Source organism: Trichoplax adhaerens, genomic scaffold (assembly GCF_000150275.1).
Source record: "Trichoplax adhaerens TRIADscaffold_23 genomic scaffold, whole genome shotgun sequence".
Classification (NCBI taxonomy): Eukaryota; Metazoa; Placozoa; class Uniplacotomia; order Trichoplacea; family Trichoplacidae; genus Trichoplax; species Trichoplax adhaerens.
This window is the reverse complement of record NW_002060964.1, coordinates 843532-851114: the sequence shown is the minus strand read 5'-3', so window position 1 is coordinate 851114 and position 7583 is coordinate 843532.

Here is a 7583-nt window from a genome sequence, read left to right as displayed (position 1 = left end):
GATAGCCAGTTACACGACTGCAAGGAAAGAGAATTTATAACACATGAGTTCAATAGCGAATTTGCAGAAATGGAGGGCGAAATAAATGACTTTAGAATTCGTGATTAGCGAGAATTAGTAGTCATTTTCGCAATAGTTAGCGGGTCATGAAGAATATCACTGATTGGCAGGGTAGAGAGACAATGTATGCTTTAAGATGAGTACTCTCACAGTTATCACAAGATTTTATGTCAACAACTGATACATGTGCAAATGCCATCGATGAAAGAACAGAAAGTACATGATTGTCGAGCATTCCTTCGAGAGTTTGAGTTAGTACTATAACTACTGCTGTCATAACGTGAAGTCACTCAAGTCTATAATAAACGGCAGTTTATATCTATAAGTACGATGAAGTCACTTCACTTGAAAGAGGGAAATAGCAGCCGTAATCAAAAATTCACTCTCTTGCCAGTCATTTAAATACTACAGCATCCGCATATACAGTATAGTATTCAATTTTGGCAGGCAGGGCTGTCGAATGGTAGATGATTCTTTTCTATTTATAGTACATACCACGGTCTATCAAGACGCCAGTACACAAGGTTAGGCTAACGCAAACTGTGTTGACTCCGTACTTAGATTGTACGAAGACAAAACATCCATTTTAAAGTTCGTTCCGTTCTAAAAGTAGTATAGCACTGCACTCTTTGAAAGTCAACTTATTGAATCGTGGTGGCTATGACTGTGACATTAAAAGACTTTGCATGTGGTGCATCATCGTCATGATTCTCCTCTAGTCATGACGCCATGAATACTGTCCAAACAGTAGAACTCTGTTCATGATCGATTGATTTAATGACTAGCCTGACATGCCTGTAGTTCTGATTTTCGATAGAAAGACGTAATCTCTATACATTAAGCAATCATTTCAAGACTTACCAGCCTCTCGAACCAGGGCCAAATTTCCTAGGATGGCTATACCAAACTTTTGTGTGACTCATGGCTTAATTCGTCTTCTTGCCAATTTGTAGTCCAACGAAAAGAACGAAACGCACGTTGGCCGCTAGTCTTGTCTTGTTCATGGTAGCACTGCAGCATTCTGGGATATCACTTGGGTTGGTTGTCATGACGCATGCGTTTCGTCTACACAGTTCTCATCTCCAAGAAAACCTTTCAAGTCTGTACAGTACACTGGTAGGTACAGTATAGTACATTGTCCTGTATGATCAATGGCGGGCGTGAGTCAGGTGACTGAGAGATCCATGGATCACGTGCTGCACGTACAGTGTACAGTACAGTACTGTACACTGTATGGATTTTATACTGTATCATAAGATTCTAGCTGTACAGTACAGTAATAGTAACGGATCGTTTTGTAACTTAGCAGTGTCGTACTGTACAGTACTGTACACTGTACAGTGTACAGTACACTTGTAAATGTACGGTACAGTACTGTACTGTACTGTACAGTACTGTACAGTGTAGTCAAAACTACAGTACTTTGTTTGTCTAGGAATTGAGTACTGTAAACTTAAATATCTGTACTGTACTGTACTGTACTGTACAGTACAAGCGTGATCTTTTTCGTTCAAGATTATTAATTAAGTATTGTAAATGCTTAAATGCTTTAATATAGATCAAATCATATAAAAAATAATTCAAACAATAGTGTATTAGTTAAAGATTTCGAATCCGCAGTTAAATTTCTGTTGAAGTTATTCAGCTTTATATTCGTATAATAATAATTTTTATTACATTTTGATTCACTCTCGTGATTTTAGGGCACCTTAAAGTAATCTAATTCGAACTGGTTCACACTCAGTACAACGTCCAAACTAGTCCTAATGGATTGAAACGGCCTGCTATCGCACGATAGGCGTTTTCACTTCCATGGCTAAGTAAGATTCTGCCCTGAAGTGCGATAGCAAGTTTCTCACCAAAATCGAGCATGATGTTAGGATGATGTTAGACTGCGGTATTGCGATTACAAGAGATAGAACTGTACGGTACAGTCATCCATTGACCTACAGTAAGGTAGTCAAGAGGGATAGTATCGCCATAATGCGCTTCGTCTTGATCATCCATTCTTGATAAAGTATTTAATCGTTGTGTTGGTTTGATCGCCTCTACTGAAACACCTGTAATAGATCTTCAACAACCTCCTCCATCGACGGAGGCATCTTGTCACACACCACCAGTGACAAAGTTAGTCTACACATGCCAACGCTAACCAAAAACGCCTCTTACTGACTTCAAGAGACGAGATTAGCTATATGATTGTCAGGTCTAGCTATATCATCCGAAATAGATCACTTGCAACGACCGCATACTAAAGTATAGTTAGAGCGTCACTGATTGTTTAGACGAGGTAGTCCGAGAATGGACTAATATTTATTACTGAAGAAATCTTGACAATTTAATAACTACATTATCATATTAATCAAAGACTGAACAGATAATAGCAAGAAATGATCATGAATAAAACGTCAACCCACACAAACAATATTGAATATTACTCAATAATTTTGCAACCAGCTTACGCATCGTAACACATCTACAGACAGACCTATTGGGGGTGAGGATCGATATGTCTGCGCTCGCAAGCCCGATGGATTCAATACATAATAACAATCGCACTGATACAAATTGATTAGCGTTATTGCACGATAATGTGTTACATTTGAAGACTAGGATTGTAGCCTATCTCTTTCGCATCTTATGCATAGTATAGTCTTTTCATATTGAAGATCAATTAGAAGGGGAGTTCGATTGCGTACAACGAGAACGAAGAGTGGACGCAAACGTATCCCAACAACAGTTATTCTACTTGGGCAAGCGGAAATGATTCGTTTGAATTTTTAGCGTTGGATGGTGCTTATGCAATGTCCATCATGCTTAAACCATCCATACTGGATCACTCGTTTCTACAGAGTGATAATGCATTAAAATATTGAATAGAATGGATGCAATATTTAGTATTCAACTAGCCAACGGTTTGGCTGCTACGCTGCATGATAAGATTGGATATTGCACTTAATTCTCTATTGATTGAAGTACGGTTGTCTACTGTAAGGTGCATTCAGTGGGAGTTGCTTGGATGAAACCTGTAGTTTAATTATATACTGTAAAAAAAAAATTCATAAATACCGTTCAGGAAGGCAACTATCTTTAAAGGGATAAATCCAGGATTAAGTTAGAGAGTAAGATGTTTTGCTTTAGTCTAATGTCCATCGAGTAGCCTCACAATTAGCCAGTGTAGGAGATAGAGGAATATTCTATCTGGTAGGAGTGCTATATCCTGCGTCGAGTCCTACGGTGCTATAGCAAAGAATGCATGCCCGCTATAGTACAAGGATAATCGGCATAAAATAGGTCAAAGTTTGCATACGAAATGCTTGTGAAACTTTTTGAAAATTTCAACTAGCTATCGATACTATTTTGGTTCTCATCTCGTTGAGTCAAAGAATAGAATGAGTCGTGACCTATTTCATTGAATACAGGATCATAAAATAGTCATTATTTTCTCATTATGACTCCCTAAACTTATTAACTAATATCGATGTTTTATTTCATTTTTATAGAGTCTTAAATTAATGAGCGATGGATTAATTAATTAATTTGAATAGGGATAGCACGGGCGTTGCTATAATCAGCAAATATGGCTCTTTAGAAAGTGAGTGGGTGATAGATACAGTCAAGGAAAGGGTCCTTATGAGAAATTTTTGAGTGCAGTTTTTATGAATACTTATTCAATTGTAATAACCTTGATGGCTTGATCGATTTAAAAGCAAGCAATTAGAATTAAAATAAACTTTTGAACTTAATTTTCTGTAACAACAAATCACATCTACTTGCTAATTTAACAGCGACATTGTACAAGTTATATCAAGTCGAGTATAGCTTTATAGTTCAAATTTTACACAAAACACAATCGTTGATTAACATCTTTTTTTATTAATGAATCTTTTTTTGTAACTGTAACAAGCTATTATTTTGAAGAAACAACCTATACGTATAAGATGATGACTAAAACTATAAAGAAAATTCACTACTGTATAACACTGGCGCAATGTCGTTCTTACAGAACCACAAGTTGGACATTAAAACATGGAACAAAAACTGTAAACAAGATCTCCAGGGTAATATTAGGCAGGCATCCATATCTTAACTGTGAAAACATCAATTAATCGATAGGCTCGTTTATGAATGGAGAATAACTTTGGAATGGAATATTTTTGTAGCATCTATTCATTTATTTACTGATTTGTAATCAAAGGTTCATCTACTATTCAAGTAAAGCAATAGCTTTTTGGCAAATAAAATACCCTATTAATGATACTCAATTTTGACTGTTGTATTGCTTCATTCGATATTGATTAATTATTTATAGGCTACATATAAACATCCAAAAAGATAAATTGATTAGGAAAACGATGATGTGAACTAGACCAAGTGTTCAAAAACTTTTTTTTTGTTATATGCAGCACAACAACAATACCAAACTATCGATACAAGGAGAATAAAAATAAATTTTCTACAGGTAATGCATTTACATAACAAGAAATTGAACAATACCTCGTCAATTGCTGCTTTGTTTTCCTTTCTAAATTGTCATGATGGCCATGGCTGTAGTCATTGAGATCTAATTAATGCCAAGATTTATTAGATTTATTATCATATTTGCATTAATATTTAAGTAGCGTTACGTTTTCAATATAAAATAGCCTTTCCATTTCTATTTTAGACTCAAAAGATTTGCTTTCGATAGTATCAATAAGAAAGAAATACCTGGAAATTAATCGAGGCGTATACTATTTATTAGGTCATTTCCATACTTAAATGAGTCATTTCTTGTCGTAGTATGGACTGAATGTTGTAAACTTGATATCTATGGTAGAAAATTGGCGAAAGATTGAAAAATTCTTTGATAGATGGTGGTAAGTACTTTTATTATTACATGATTGATTATTTCAGCATGATTGCTAAACGTTGTGCCTTTCTATATTAGTTGACTCCCATAATATACTGTAAGCTGGTTTATAATTGTACGTAACAGTGGACAGATTAGTTGATTTTTATTTCATTTAGAATGGATTGAAACTTTAATATGAGCACAGAATACAATTAAAATGAAATAGAAACTGTGCGAATTACAGCTATTGATGAGGAAATAATGATCGTAAATAAAATGCTATACGCTCTCCGATCAATTACAATAATATTGAAAAAGCAGTGCTTTCATTCGTGTTGGCAATATTATCACGGCAGCCATCTTTCATAGATCATGATTAATTCCTATATCTAGAAATGTACCTTATTATTTGCAGCAGTAGAATCTACTTTTCATAATTTTAGAGAACCTTGATATTATCCAAGATACTAGTATAGTTCCCACAGTTTCGTGTCCCATCATGATTTCTATACCGCGAAATATTTTCCTACTTCTGTATTTATTTATGACAAATTACACCCGTTTGGAAGAGATCATTTGAAGTATAGATATGGCAGCAAATCTTTTATTCTTATTTGTCTGTAAGGCAGTCAAAAATCTCATTAAGAAAATAGAGTAGAATAAAGGACAGATAGGATTGTATCAGATTTAGGATAGATGGGTATTTGATTAATTCAAGTTCGCCTACAAATTGCTAATGGATTAGATCATTCATGTATATTACAAATGATCGTTGGCTTGCTGCCCTCCAAAATGGTTGGATCTCCCTGGTGTATTTTAGCGAATTTCGAAACTAACGTTATGATTTATCTGTACGCAAGAAAAGTTCACTATTTCTTAGCGGATTCCTAAACTTGACTGTTTATCTCATTTTAAAAGTAAAATGGTTACATGGTAATTTAGCAGTACTAATAATAGACTATGACTTCTTTCTCAACTGACATACAAGTCATTAACGGCTGTCGAAAGGCTGTTTACTTCGTTTCTATATGACAGCTATTTGAAATGACAATAAGGAATAATGTGAATAAAATTGATTCTCTATACATTAGATTAAGTTCTTAGGAGATAATGCGATAGCATGGCTATTATTTGCCAAGTTTTGTGGTGGTTTACTTGTACAGAAATATTTAGTTAGGTGAAGCAATGCCGCTAGGCTTGATATCATTGATTGAGTTCTTGCACTTGAAATTGTTGCCATACAAACTTAATGGCCGGCAAAATAGAGGAAAAGTACTGTACAAATGACATGCCTGAAATAAAAACTGTACTAACGCTTTTCTATTAATTGCTTTTATTCATTCCTCTATCTAGGATGATCATATAGCAAGTAAGAAAACTATTTTGACACTAGAATGGATCCAAAGTTTAATAAAATCAAGGATGAATGTATAGAAATGATTGGAAAATTAAAGGATCTAACTGGTAAACCCAATGCTACTCTAGAGCAAAGTATATTAAAAGTACTGGATTCGGTTAGGGTTGAAAAAGCTTCAGGTTTGTTGGCTCTGATATAAGATGAAACTTGCGCCCATTCTCCTAGTGTTTTATAAGCTATTTCAATTTTAAACAACTGTAATCCAAATAGCTTCATTTCTGTTCATAATCGCCGTTAAAAGATTATCTTTATGGTTTAGTACTTTTTCCAACTGCCCATATACATAAATCAATCATGCTCTAAGCGATTTTAAAAATAGCAATGATTGATTATCTTATTTTAGTTAGATTAGAAGACTATCGATCTGTCCTTGAATTATATTTAAATCTTGAATCTATTATCCCTACTAGCTATCATTAAAGAGTAATTCCAATTAGGCTTTCAGCTAGAATAGAATGCCACCTGAGAGACAGTTGACAAAAGCAATAAGAAGATATCATAAAAGTGATATCCTATTTAATTTTCACACAGGGAATCTAGATTTGATAATGATATGATATTTATTCCAATAGGTTTGGCTTAAATGGGCAGGGCCTATATTATAAGATACAAGAATTACTACCGTACTTATACTACTTTAGGTTAATGATGATAAAATATTAATTTCGAAGAAACCACTAGAGAGGTTTGTTGTTAGAGATGGCCACTCTAATTCTTAAGTATCTTTGTAAGTTCAATACCAATACAAAATTCCAAACTGCATGAGAGCTTGTATGCAACTTATAGGATAAACTTTTTGTTTCAACGTTGACTCATAATAACGAAAGTAGTACTTGGTGAAGCAGATATAGGTTCATATTTAATTACTCCTAAAGGGTGGTTATTTGACTATCTGCCATCAATATACATCAAACTACCGGTATTTCCTTTTATAATGTTTATTTCCACCCTATTTATAAGATTCTATATAATTTTTATCCTTAGACCTGCAATTTGGGTTAACAAAGCCATGATAATAAATAGTCATAAAATTATGATTCATCTATACGACTTACCCTTTTCATACTTCTATAGGCTTTCTTTCATGATAGTCTTACGTAGTATTTACTCTGGATGAATGCAGCATAATTGGTTACCATCCTTGCTTTAATTGAACCGAAAACATTAGTCAAAAATTAAAGATATCCGGTTTATGACGAAATTCTTTCCTACAATAAAAAGCTTTGTAAGGAACCGCCCGCGTCTAATGATAATAAGCTTCTTTTTCAATCA